Source organism: Rhamphochromis longiceps, linkage group LG1 (assembly GCF_057381845.1).
Source record: "Rhamphochromis longiceps isolate RC_006_pf linkage group LG1, R_longiceps_female_GT1.1, whole genome shotgun sequence".
NCBI classification, from domain to species: Eukaryota; Metazoa; Chordata; class Actinopteri; order Cichliformes; family Cichlidae; genus Rhamphochromis; species Rhamphochromis longiceps.
The window spans coordinates 7,544,435-7,558,608 of NC_140557.1; the positions used below are offsets into that span (position 1 = coordinate 7,544,435).

Consider the following 14,174-nt stretch of genomic DNA (forward strand, 5'->3'; position numbering starts at 1 on the left):
TTCTTTTGTCAAAATAATCCTGAAGTTAATACAGCTGTGTCAGCTCACCGTGGATAAGCTTGTATTGGACTTCATTGATAACTGTGGCAGCTTTATAGCAAACACAAGCACAGGAAATGGGGGCTGAGGGCTCTTTGCATCTGGTCTTTGGTGCAAAGAGGAGGAGGTGAGCTAGTTTGTGAAACAAAAAAGCGAAGCTGCGTTTATGCTCATTATATTATCCTGCACCTTGTTCTCTTACCTGCAGACTCACAGGCAAATATACTGGCCTTGAATGCAAAATTGCCTGCTGCTGTTTGATCAAAAGCAGTTTCTTCCATAAGATAAGTTGGGAAATCCTAATCTTCTGTTCTGCCTCAAAGCAGTCTCTGGTGCTATCTCACTGCAAACAGTGTTTTTGTTGAGTACCTGAACCCAGAGCAGCCACTTCACCACCCAGGGAGAATGCCTTTGACTAATCCCTACGGCTTTCTTATCAAGTATGATTGAATAGTGCCCTCAGTCCCCAGAAGACAGGCTAACCTTTATCTTTTTATTTTCTATTCTTGCGTCTTTCTTTTCCCTCCCAAAAAGTTGTTTGTGGGGAAAGGAGGCCTATTAACTGTTTACTCCCTCCAGTATGCGCATCTTTTCCCCAGTAGGTGTGCGTTTAAAACATAAAAGGCTCAGAACAAAATAGGAAATTTCCACTCCATTTGCCATGCAGCCAATCAGTGCGCAGTGACCCAGATAAGGAGTGTGATATTGATAATGACAGCAATAAAGATGTATTTTCACCACAAGCCTTCCTTCTAATTAGGTTGATGTGTGAAGAAAATTAATTAATTTTGACAAAAAGCAAAAGAAAAAAGAAAAAATGTGCCCAGAGGATTAGACAGGCAAGTGTGACAGAAGAGGAGAGGGTGAGATTCTGGAGGTTTTTGGGGGTTAAGTGACTCCACTGTTGGGGAATGGGTGACAATTACCAGTGAAATGAGATTTTGTGGCTTCAGGTGCCTTCCAAATACGGTGTTTGGTCAGAGTAATTGTTCAGGGTCAAGTGGGTGATACTCACTGATGATGCTGTGGCTGTTTTTGCATCTCTTAATGAGCCCTTCCAGAACAGAAAAATATAAGGGTATTAAGAAGAATATAGGGTAGTGACTGTCTTGAGAACTTATTGTTGTTATAATACCAGTGTGTGTGTGTGTGTGTGTGTGTGTGTGTGTGTGTGTGTGTGTGTGTGTGTGTGTGTGTGTGTGTGTGTGTGTGTGTGTGTGTGTGTGTGTGTGTGTGTGTGAAGTGGAATATCTGCTCTGCAGTGTTTGTCGAGGCAAACATTTTGCAAACTGCCTGTGAGAAGCTGGTGACATTTATGCTCGAAATCCACCGAGCAGTAATTTTTTTTAAGCTTCAACAGCCCGCGCCATCATGTCCACTGATCACTGCATTCCTTCACACAACTGTTTCTGTACAGAAAACATGTCCTCAGCCCACGGGAAACATGGGACTACAGACCCTATAGAAGCAGTATTAAAAAAATTATAATGAGTGTAAGTTTGACTTGAAAAGACGTCCAAGACAACCATTTGGACGATAAATTGCCCGTACACAGAGATCCTATGGACATCAACACTAAACGTTCACATGTCACCTGGTGTTACAAAACAACCCAAAGACATCACTCCAATGTCACTTTGAGCAGTGGATAATTTTACTGTTAAATCTATACTGTTTGTAAAAGAGGGTTCATTCCACCATTTGTTTCTGGACTCCACATTGGGAAGACTCAAATTGAGCATTTTGGCTGACAACATGTTTGGCAACATTCACTTGTCTGCTCTCACATGCATATGAATTCGAGGGACATCTGCTTCCTATTCCATAGAGTTTAATATGATATGAGCCCACCCTTTGCAGCTACACCAGCTTCAAGTCTTCTGAGAAGGCTTTCCACAGGGTTTAGAAGTGTGTGCATAGGAATTTTTATCTATTCTTCAAAAAGTGCATTTGTGAAGTCAGATACTGATGTTGGATGAGAAGACTGGTTTGCAGTCTCTGCTCTAACATCTAAAGGTGTTTTATTGAGTTGAGGTCAGAACTCTGTCAAATCCTTCAACACCATTCATCCATGTCTTTATGGACCTTGTTTTGTGCATTGATGTGCAGTCATGTTGGAATAGGTAGGGGAAATCCCAGACGGTTTCCAAAACGTTGGCATGAATGTCTTGTCCAAAATATCTTGCTAATGTAAGCATTAAGAGTTCTTTCACAAATGCTTGCGGAAGCAGTCTCCATGTCTAGGTTCTTGATTTTATACACCTGTGGGCATGGAAGTGATTGGAACTGAATGCAAAGAACTATATAAGTCAATTACAATTACTGCATTTCCACAATGAAAATATTGTTTTCACACTGTTTTATCCTCTTTTTCACAAGTTTTTATTTATGTTATATTTCCATAATCATGTTATCATTATATCATCAATGAGTTAATAGAAAGAGTTACACAATGAACTACAGGCTGTGAGAATGTTGCTTTCTCCAAGCCACCTAAAATAAATATCCTGCATTCAAGCCCATATGAGAATATCATAGAGGAGTATGGGAGTGTGGCTAGAGTGGATAGGAAGCAATCAAGCAAGCACGGAAGGAGGTCAGCAGCCAACACTGCCAGGAGGAACCGTCATGCATGGCAGAACAGAAATGCCAACCCCTACACTTCCCACTAGAGGAAGAGGAGGAATCAGCTGCTGTGTTAAGCTTCTACAGCATAGGGGAAGATGGGAGATGTCACCCCACAGCAATATGCTGCAGACTCAGCAGGTGTTGACATCTAGATTAACCTTGGACTGCTGTGAGCACAACTCCTCTGGAAGTGCCGACCTGTTCTCATTTCCATGGCATCAAATACTGCCTTTCAGTCAAAGCCGCTGGCATCTCGGAGATATACATATATATAAGTTGTTCAACACCCTTTGGTGCCATGACACATCAGTCACAGCAATATTGGACTTGGAAAGCAAACCCTCTGGTTTGAAAGAGTGACAAAGTTTGTGTCCAGTGTGGAGGCCTTGTTTTTACTTGCTGTGTACGTTTTGTTTTCACTTACTGTTGAGTTTGAAATTTTACACACCAAAATAATAATTAACAGTACACCCCTTTACAAAATTAGCTATACAGAGTGAAAAAATAGGCTTTTAAAATACCCAATATTTTAAAATTTGATGCCAAAGGGTTGTGGCCAGGTTTAGGATGTGACAAGCTGGCAGTGAGGCTCAGAAAGCAGGGTCTTATTAGAATGCACACAGAGAGCTTGTACCCAGTCCCCGAGGCTTTCAGGTACTGCCCCTCATTTGCTGACCTGTCAGTCAAATCATCAGAGAGCACTGCTGCAGGGACATGGCAAACTTGGCTGGGACTTTTAACCCAACAATGCTTGCCCTAATTCATATTACTCTGGCTGCTCCTGGTGCTTATCAGGTTCATTCATATGGGGCCAACATCAAAAGGTAAATTCTGTATCAAATGTACAACTTAACCCTTAAAGTGGGTGTATTATGCTCATTTCCAGCTCCGTATTTTTATTCTGAAACTCCAGAGAGATGTTCTGCATAATTCATAGTTTTAAAAAAATCCTTGTTTATCTTATGATTGCTGTGGCTGCAGTTCCTCATTTTGTTCACTGTCTAACACAAGCTCCTTTCCTTTTAAGCCTATCCTCGTTTTAAACTAATTTAAACTTCTTTTTTTTTTTTATCTTTTCACCATATTTCACCAAAATTTTATATTGGTAAATTGCCTGTCTACAAACATTGCACCGACATAACAAAAAAAGGAGATCCACACAGCAATTTAGTCAAAAACTATTGAAAAGTGTATTAAAGATGAACCGAATAGAGCAGCTGATAACCCAAAACAGCTTGTTGCTTGAACTGGTTACAAAACTAGTGATAACTCCAAAGCATTCAATGCAAAGAAAATGTAAACCAAGCCTTTCAAGAGAGAGAGAACTACTGGGGGAGGAAACTGACATACGCAAACTCCTAAGTATGAAAACCTATTGATCGGGACCTGAAAAAGTGAAAGCAAGAGAAGCAAAATTAAGAGTAACGTCTGAGGCATTGTTTATAGCAACATCATTTAAATATGACATTGGACACACCTGCATTGTTAATTGTTTTGTCAGAGCTTGACAGCTGCTGTTATTTCTGATAGCTGGTGTAATAGTTCTTGTGACTTCTTTTATATTTACAGATACAGATACCTTTAATTAAATTCATAACCTGTTAGAATGTGGCAAGATATAGAAAATAGTGAAAGGCAGCACATTTAAACATAATAATAACAAATGAATACATGTGAAGTTTTGTTCACACAGTCCTCCTCCTGTTTGGTTTATGTATTCCAGCTGTGGACCATGACGCTTTAAACACTGAAGGTAAAAAACACAGGTAACACCTACTGTATAAGCTCCTCCAACAAGCCTCCTCTTCCCTCTGTCTTGTGTCCTCCAGATGCATTTTAGGAACAGAGACATCCGTCAGCACTGAGACTGATTTCTGGGTCACGGGCAGCAGGATGGAGGACAGAGTAGACAAGGGAGCACAAATTAGAGAAATGAGAAAACACCTACCATGAGGCCTGGGGCTGTCACAATATGTTGTACAGTGATATACTTTGGCTGCTCTAACACCTCAGAGATGATTCAAACAAATTAGTCAGCACAATATCAAATCAGAGCAATTTCCTTGTGGTGTTGTCGTCGCAACACCGTTGCAATCCAGCATTTTGAAGTCAAGTTTGAATCTGGTGAACTTGTTACATTTGTTTTGCATCACACCTTTAAGACCACTGACAGGTGAAATGATTTACTATCACAGACCGCTTTATTAGTTACACCTGGCTAGTACCAGACTGGACACAGATTCTTTGTTGCAAAGATTCAACAAGGTGCTAGAAACATTCTTCAGAGATTTTAGTCTGTATGGACAAAATAGCATAAACGATTCTTTATTGTCATTCTTTATGAAAGAAAAATGAATGAAGAATAAAAGATAGTTACCTAGATCTTGCGGTTGATGTAGATTTGTCAGGAGCACATCTATGTATACAACACATTGTATAGGTGCGCTATGGAGTTGAGATCTGATGACTGTGGAAGCCATTTGCATGTGGAGAACTCACTGTTATGTTCAACAAAACAGCACAATATCCTACTGAAAGCAGCCATCAGTATACTGACAGAGTGTGGTCTTTCACTGCTGTAGCCCACCTGCTTCAAGGTTCAATGTGTTGTGTGTTCAGAGATGCTGTTGCGCATACCTTGGTTGTAATGAGTGGTTATTTGGGTTACCGTTGTCTTCCTTTCAGCTTAAAGAGGTCTGGACATCATTCTCGGAACTCTCGCATAAACCAGGCTTTGTCACCCAGAGACAGTGGATATTTTCTTTTTCTGTAAACCCTTGAGATGGTTGTGCAGGAAAATTCCAGCCATTCAACAGTTTCTGAAATGCTCTGTGTGGCATCACAAACACGCCACATTCAAAGTCGCTTAAATCTCCTTTCATCCCCCGTTTTGATCCTTTGTTTGAACTCCAGCAGTCATTTGTCCATGTCTACGTGCCTAAATGCACTGAGGTGCTGCCATGTGACTGGCTGATTAGATGTTTGCTTTATTGAGCAGTTCAGCAGTGTATCTAATGAAAAGGCTGGTGAAGTTATCCCCTGAGAATCACACGAGAGGAGGGAACAAAACAAGTCCATCAAACTACAAAGACGTGTAGTACAGCACGCTTACATAAAATAGCTAATAATGAGACGGTGTGGATGTGGGTTTAAAATAAAGATTACTTTATTAATTCATCTCAAAAAGACTAATTCAAAAATACATTATGTTTCAATACATGTGATTACAGGTTACTGTATAGGCAAAAAAAATCAGGAATCTAGTATCTGAAATTATTAGAATAAGTAATTTTAAGTTTGAGTAAATTATTGCAAACAGTATAAATGCTGCATACTTCTCAGTTGAGTTCATTACACGCAACTTTGTGTCGAAGACATGGCAGTTGTCTAGAGGAGGACAATCATAAAACATGGCAACTAATGACATGTTGGTTGAGATGAATTGTAATTCTTCCATCATTTCATCACCACTGCTCCTGAGCAAAAGCCATGTAAATACTAATTACATATATTTACTAATTAACCCATACACTGTGAATGAAATGTAATCACTCCACAGTGGAGAACATGAATATCAGCTGGCAACACTGAATTAATATTCTCTGCTATGCGTAAAATCCATAGTGGAAGTCACACAACCTGTTGTCATAGCAACTCTGAGAAAGAACAATATTTCAGATGGGGTTGTCGGTCAGTTCGGACAAAAATGGAAAACAATGTAGATTCTGTCCTTCTGCTTGAGGATGAATAAAAGATGGCAAAACTAATATATTTTCCTAAACCAATACAGCACATTGCAATGAAAGTGGGTGGTGTAGCTCCAGTAACTGAATTTTAAAGTAGAACAATGTTTCTTGTGAGGAGATGCTGGTGACCCCATTTTTGCCAAGTGGGAATAACAGTGTTTATGATCTCCTGTGAAACGCACAATAATCTAAGCAGCTCTCGACCTAATCCACTGGCAGTTTTCACCATTAAATGCCAAAGCAGCAGAAAAAGTGTTTTTGGCACATTTTAGTTGTTTGTCTCAGTCATATAAAGAAACAGGCTCTTAAAGGCATACGATTCTGTATTTTTCAGTTAGCCCTTAACCTATCTGGTTTCAAACAATTTGTATCTTATAAAATATGTGAAAGATGAAAAAATCAGCCAGTTGCCTAAAGTTCATAAAAATTCAAGCTTTTAAATAACAGTTGAAAAAAAAATGGAGTGTCGTTATTCCCAGTTTTACCCCAAGGTATGCTATGTCCCAAATAAATCAAGACACAGTCATTAAGAAGTGCATCTATGTGGCCTTCAGCTCATCATTTTATTGGTGTTTGTATTGGCATCAAGATGAAGATGTACCTGAAGCTACTGAAGAGAAGTGTCTGTAAATGTCTCATGTCACTGATGCAGATCTTTTGAAAGCAGGAAAAAAGACGTAATCTGGTTTGCAGAAGGCTGTTTTAAATTCATCATAATTTCTAATATTACGAAATGGTGACTTTCAGAGACCTTTCATGATCTCAAAATAATCCGATCGCATGGAGAATTTTCTGTAACATATGGCAATGTTATACAACAACACAAACAGGACATATTTTACCAACATCAAGGTATTTTTAAATATAAATACAAGGTATATTGTTTGGTAATGATGCAGCTCTTAGGCTCTGGGGCTTTGTGTTTCACGATGCGTGCGTGTCCTTGCATAAAAGAGGGCATTCGTGTCAGTGTTACATTTGTTTTTTAATATCTATATGTGTATATATATATATATATATATATATATATATATATATATATATATATATATATATATATATATATATATATATAACAAATTCCATAAAGTGTTCTTTTATTTTGGACTATTTCGTGGTTGGTCAGTCATTGACTGTCAGGTCGAATTCGGTGTCTGATTGGTTAGAGAAGGAAAAATTTCCTGTTGGGCTTAGGGCTTTGGAGTTGACGTCACACCGCAATGCATTATGGGAGCGCAGCGCCATTTTCGGGGTCTACGAATCAAACCAAACACACTGTGTTGGAACGACGACTACAAGAAAGATGCTTAAAAGCAGCTCAAAAGAGAATGAACTGTATAGAGACCGATTTCATTCAGAGGCGAAGCAGCGGTACTTGCAGAAAATAGCGTGCATTGGAAATGTGGACCCGTATGAAATAAGGCCGTGGAGTGGACGTAGCCTGACATATTCTCGTACCTTGTCTGTGGAGTCAGCGCGTACAAGTCGTCATTCAAGCAAAGGTAAGTCAGCTTGAGTACTGCGAGTGAAATGCGTTTGATTTCCCTGCAAACATTCAGATTAGTGCAGCATAAATTCATTCATGAGGGGAAATGACAGTGAGAACATGTGGAGGCTGTTAGGTGGATAACATAATGAGTTCAGTGCACTGATGTGACACTGTCCTGAAGGATTGTTATTCTTTATGGTTAAAGAAATTGCACTAATTTATTAATGTTTATTATAAATAATCCTTATTATACATCTTGCTTCCATGTTTGTATCTTGTGTCACTAAAAATACATTTTATTTTAATTTTATATATTGATCAATGACCTGCAGAATCTCCTTATCATATTAAGTGATTCATAATTGTCACTTTATGCTTTCTCCATCTCTAAAGTGATGACATCCTTGCATTACATCCTTTAGGTTCATTTTCTGCAGGCAGGTTTCTGACAGAGAACAGGCAGATTTAGAATATAACATGCAGCGTTCTATAGATGGATACATAAAATGAAAAATTACATGTATGTGCTAACTTTCTAAACACTTTGTTACATTTATGATAAAGTAGATAAAACACATTTACGTCGGCCTTGGCTCATAGTTCTTGTCTTTAAATGAACTTTGTCTGTGTGTGTTTCAGGTCCTGCACTCTCAAAGACTGAATGAACCAGCATTGCAGCCATGGGTCACTGTGAGCATCACAGGGAAGGTTGAAGCCGCCCACTGCACCTGTATGGCCGGAGTCGCAGAGACCTGCAGCCATGTCGCTGCTCTTCTGTTTAATGTAGAAGCAACAGTGTTGATCTGTGGCACAAGGACTGTTACAGATGAACCTGCATACTGGGTTTTGCTGGGTAATATGACCAAGATACAGCCAGAGGTTGGCCATAAGATAGACTTCTCCTCTTCAGCTGCCCAAAAAAAAGGCTCTTGATCAAAACATAAACAGACCATCTGTAGTGACAGGTAAAAGGAGGGGTCCTCAAAACAGAAAAATCCCACCTGCTACTGTGGAGGAGTTGTCACTGCTATTGGATACTTTGCTGGAACACAGTAAAGCTGTGGGTTGTGGGAATGACCCATAATGTTTTATCTAGGGGTCTAGATTTATGCCTGTAGTGCACTGTCATGTAAATAATTTGCATTTACTGAATATATACTGACTGAGTCCCACTGTTCAAAAGTTGAATAAAGAAACAAACTAATTTTTGCCTCTTTTTTTTTATTGAAACCACCTTATAGAACATCACATCAGTTACAATGTAGAATCCATGTCATTTATAGTTTACAAATGACAAAATGTTTACACAAAATCATGAGTGCTTACATGACATCACCCACTACTAACATTATTTACTGTATCTTTTGAAAAAATACAGCAATTTTAACAGCACAATACTTAAGAATATTTAACAGGAGCAGGTTTCATTTCCCCTGGTTTTATTATCACACTGTTCATCAAAACGGCAGCAAACCTTCACCATCTTATCCAGAAGGGTCACCTCTTCACCCTCACATGGAAGAAGTAATCTGATTGGCATGGTGGTATGTTTGCAGCAGGTCCCTTGTGTAGCACTGGAACCCAGTCACGATGTTTCATCCATTTCATAGGCTGGTTTGCTGCAATAATGCCAAATAATTAGCATCTCTATAGATAGAAGGTAGTTCTGCAAAATCATTCAGTAGGATGTTTGTTCTAATTTGCTATGACCTCAGAGCGCATCGAAAATAAAACTAATAGGCTATAAAGAGTGATATGAACATATTTAGAACTTACCGGAATGAAAATGTCTGGAGCACCAACAGATATCTGGAGATGGAAGAGAACTGCACGTCAGCTCGTCTCACAGCTGCTATCCAGGCTAGACGCCTTCGTTTGGTAACATCAATACACTAGCTGCCTCATGTTGCTTCCAGGTTGGGAAAGAATGAAAAGATAAACCATTTTCAACCTTATTCTCTTGCCGGTGTTGTGTGTGACTTCGCTCCCTTTTCACTTGCGCTAGACCCCCAAAATGGCGGATCGGGCCAAAATCCTTTCCACGCCCACCCCCCGTGACATCACGCTCCAAAGCCCTCATAGGGCTTTGGAGCGTGATGCGTAAAGCCCCGCCCATCCAGCCTAGCAAGACCAACGGAATTGAGTTAGCGAAAACTTCTTAGCTCTGATGCGGAAAGAGCATGTAAACATTTTGGAAAGGTGATTCATTTGTGTTCAAATAGGTGTTTTAACGCAATGCATAGCAACTGCGTGACCTAAATAATACACCTGTGAAAGTTTACTGTCAAGATATTACAGGTAAAATTTTTGAACGCTTCTGCAATGTCTAATGGTGCTTTATGCTTAGCTGTAAGGAAAGTATTCTGCTTGCTTAAAGCCTAAATGATGATTTTATTCATCCATAAGAAAATATGTAAAAGACATTGTGTATAATCACTTAAAATATATTTAATTTGTATGTATATTTTTGATATTTATGTTATTTTAGCGTACATTTTGTACTGTTCCTGAGCTCATGATAGATGTATTCTGTGTACAATTTCTATGGTTTACGTTTTAAAATTCAGAATTAAAATGAAAACGCATTTAATGGCTGATTGAACTGCAGTGTCATGTTAAGGGTTATTGATTAGCTTATGGCCATACAGGTGTTTCCCTGCCATATAATTTGAGGGGTCACTTCACACACTGGTTCGTGCAAAGTCAGTTTTATTTAAAATAGAAATATGAACATTTCCCTATTTCTGATTGTTTATTAATAATATGAAGAAATGAAATCCCAATAAACAAAACTGATTAAATATCTATTTACATTACAATTCTGGTGAGTTTTGGGTGCTTATCAGTTTACTATTCAGGATATGCTCTGCAATAATACCCACAATAACAGTCCTCTTGGTTTCTGTGCCAGGTTTTTGAGACTTCTCAAGGATACTGTGTCTTGGACCTTGGACTCTGGTAACTTGCCATCACTAGAGATAAGCCAATCTTCAGAAAGAAGAAGACAGACCTCAGTTTGGCGGGAGCACTATGGTAGGACAATCACCCAGTTACTGCAGTTCTTTTGCTTGAATTGCCAGAACTTGAAACAAAACTGATTTTAGCTTTAAATGGTAAATGGTCTGTATTTGTATAGCGCTTTACTAGTCCCTAAGGACCCCAAAGCGCTTTACACATTCAGTCATCCACCCATTCACACACACACATTCACACACTGGTGATGGCAAGCTACATTGTAGCCACAGCCACCCTGGGGCGCACTGACAGAGGCGAGGCTGCCGGACACTGGCGCCACCGGGCCCTCTGACCACCACCAGTAGACAACGGGTGAAGTGTCTTGCCCAAGGACACAACGACTGAGACTGTCGGAGCCGTGTCTCGAACTGGCAACCTTCCGATTACAAGGCGAACTCCCAACTCTTGAGCTACGATCGCCCCCCTTTATGACATATTGACCTACAAGTAAACTGACTACAACTAAGGACAATAACGGAGTCTGAATATACCAAAGAAATGAATGTTGTTACTGGATAAGGAGCACTGCTCTAGAAGAGCAAAGGATCTGTGTATGATCTTTAAATAGACTGAACCGCCATAAAGCATATCACTTAATGTTTTATGGATTTTGTGCTGATATTGTACCTTTATTTTATTTTATTAACAGAGGTTGCGCTGCATATTCACACTTTTTAACGTGAAATGCAGTTTTCAATTCTACCTACCCACCCTTGGGTGTAGTGCAGGGGTTACAGAACTGTTGATAATTTATAACAGAGGCCCACAAGACAAAATCTGATCATCATTGTTGCAACATCTCTACAAATATCAGAGTCTGTGGAGCAAATTAAGTAAAAAGTCAACCTTTTGGTGAGAAGAAATGTTAAATATACTACTTAGAATAGGCTTGTTGTTATGGCTGGCTAGTTCAGGAAGTCCTGACATTACTATCCAGAGTTATAATTTTTTAATGTAGCCCTAGTAAAGAAAACACTTCACAGATATCACCGAGATATCACCAAGGTCTCTTGGATGTTTTGGATGGTCCAAATAAAACCTTTAATTTCTAACCCAATTTGAGTGTTCACTGTTTAAAAGACCTTGGGTAAGTCACATTTTCTTCATTTCGTTTCTTTTTTTGTGCCCACACTTTCAATTTAGTTTAACTTTTGTAGTGCCAGTAAAACGACAAACATTTGGAGAGATTAAAAAAATCCTAAAAATACATCCATGCAGAAATAAAAATTAAAATGGGGAAAAAGGAGGATAAATGAATGAGTTCAATTAACTTGTTGAAATGTTTGTTTTGTTTTGTTTACATCTTCATTTATATATTTTTACCTTTTATTATAATAACTTGGGCGGTCCCAATCGCACTTGAAGTGATTGCGCAGTTTAAAGCAAGTAGACATCTGAAGATGATATATCTGATATATATGTTCTGACTGAAGTATTTCTAAAACAACTAAAATGAAAAGTAGTGGTTTTAACTGATGGATGCGAACTATTAATGAAAATTGAAAAACAGTTGAGGGCTTATAAAGTTTGTCTAGTTGGTGTATTGTGTAACGATGTGTTACCTGCTGTTTAAGTAGATAGCTGTGGTTGTATTAACACATCAGGATGAGGGTTAAATTGTTCTCAGTGATAGTCCATGTTGAGAGCATCTGATGGGCAGCGACAGATGCCATTGTATGGCGCAAATAAGACATGGAAAATTGACCAAACTTTACCAAAATGAACACCAGGTTTGTTATTAATATGCTGCTGTGTGGTTTTGATTGAAGTGCTAAAATAATCCAGGACAAAAGGGTTTTGTGGTATGCTGTGAGTTCTTAAAAACTGACCTTAAAGTGCAACACATAAATAGTGCTAATAAAAACTCTAGGGGCAGAATGGCAACTGAATCGTTTTTTTGGGGACTTGTGTCTGTGTAGATAACAAGGGACAAAGCACAGCAGCACGCTAAAAGATGAGCACCTCATCCAGCACAGACGAGGCCTGGACCTGGAAATGGAACATTGCTATAAATGTTGAAGCTCTCACTAGCCAGCCCTAGAAATACATGTTGGTTAAATAAATTATTATTCTAATATATTAATGTAATGCAACGCCAGTTAGCTGCTGTTTTTTGAGATTCTGTGTTGTTACCAATCACTAACCTGTGCCCCAGCAGGCAACAGCTGCAGCCCACTCAGAAATATGCCACTTTAAGAACCGTGACATTATATCATTTATGCCCTTCTGCATTTAGGAAATCTCTAGATTTATTTCTTGAGATATTCAGTTTTCTTTTAAATATATATGGCATTAGGTTATGTAAGTATATTTAACTGTTTATGCCATCCATACTAGAACAACATATGGCAACAAAGTTTCTCCCCTTATAATAATTCAGTAACTATTTAAAACAAAACTGCCGGCTGTGTCGAGTCACTATGAAGGAATTTAAGAAAAAGAAATGAAAAGGCTGAATCCACAGTGGGAGGTGAAGGGTTAAGATGAAAACTGACATACAGTTTTTGATGATAATAAATGTGATGCCTCAGCTTACTAACACAGAGCAAAAAAGTCTCAAAACATCTGCGTCCCCCTCTGTATTCCTGTTATTTGTAAAATTTCTGTATCACTGCACCTCTATTCAAATTCAAATTCAGTGTCTTGCAACAAAGTGTTGAATTTACTCAGCTGTAAACCTGCTGACTGGCTGCTTGCACGCTGTGAATGACATGCAGTGGAAGTTTCACACTAAATCCCTGTTGCAACGCTGAGCTGGCTTTTTGCTGAAAATACTCAAAATCTGATAGAGCATGTGCTTCTCTGTGGACTCGCTAGGGCACAGAAGATCAAACAGGGTTAAAGATACTCTCTGGTGGTGACTGAATATTAGGCTTTAGTGCTGGACATTTTCACAGATCAAATGTAACTCTGGTAGTCCACAAACTGCACAGTCTTGACTTGTGGGGTTTTTTTTGGCTCCCTAATATATGTACCTGCACCAGACCTTAAAGTTTGGAGTCTAATTACGCTGGTCTTAAGCGTCCTCTCGACTTTATTGCTATGCAGAAGTCCGGGCCTTTGACCTGTAAAGGTATTTTGATCTGGGATTATGGTTGTGTGATGGAAGGATTAAGACCCAATTAACTGAAGGGCTGTGAATGATGTGAATGATGATGATGTTTGAGGACTTTTCTTTGCTTTCTTCAAAAGTGAAGCACCATTTCCTGTGTGAAGCATTCCAAAATTCTTGAGAATTATAGTCCATCAACAGCAGG

General features: G+C 39.0%; 1 long non-coding RNA gene across 1 annotated transcript in view; it reads left to right on the forward strand.

The window, feature by feature from the left end:
* The first annotated feature begins 10,032 nt into the window (after positions 1 to 10,032).
* LOC146678212 (uncharacterized) overlaps positions 10,033 to 14,174 on the forward strand; it is a 32,946-nt gene continuing 28,804 nt past the window's right edge. The window contains exons 1-2 of the long non-coding RNA XR_014912181.1: positions 10,033 to 10,200; positions 10,814 to 10,935. This is a non-coding gene — a long non-coding RNA (uncharacterized LOC146678212). The remainder of the gene's footprint in view (positions 10,201 to 10,813; positions 10,936 to 14,174) is intronic.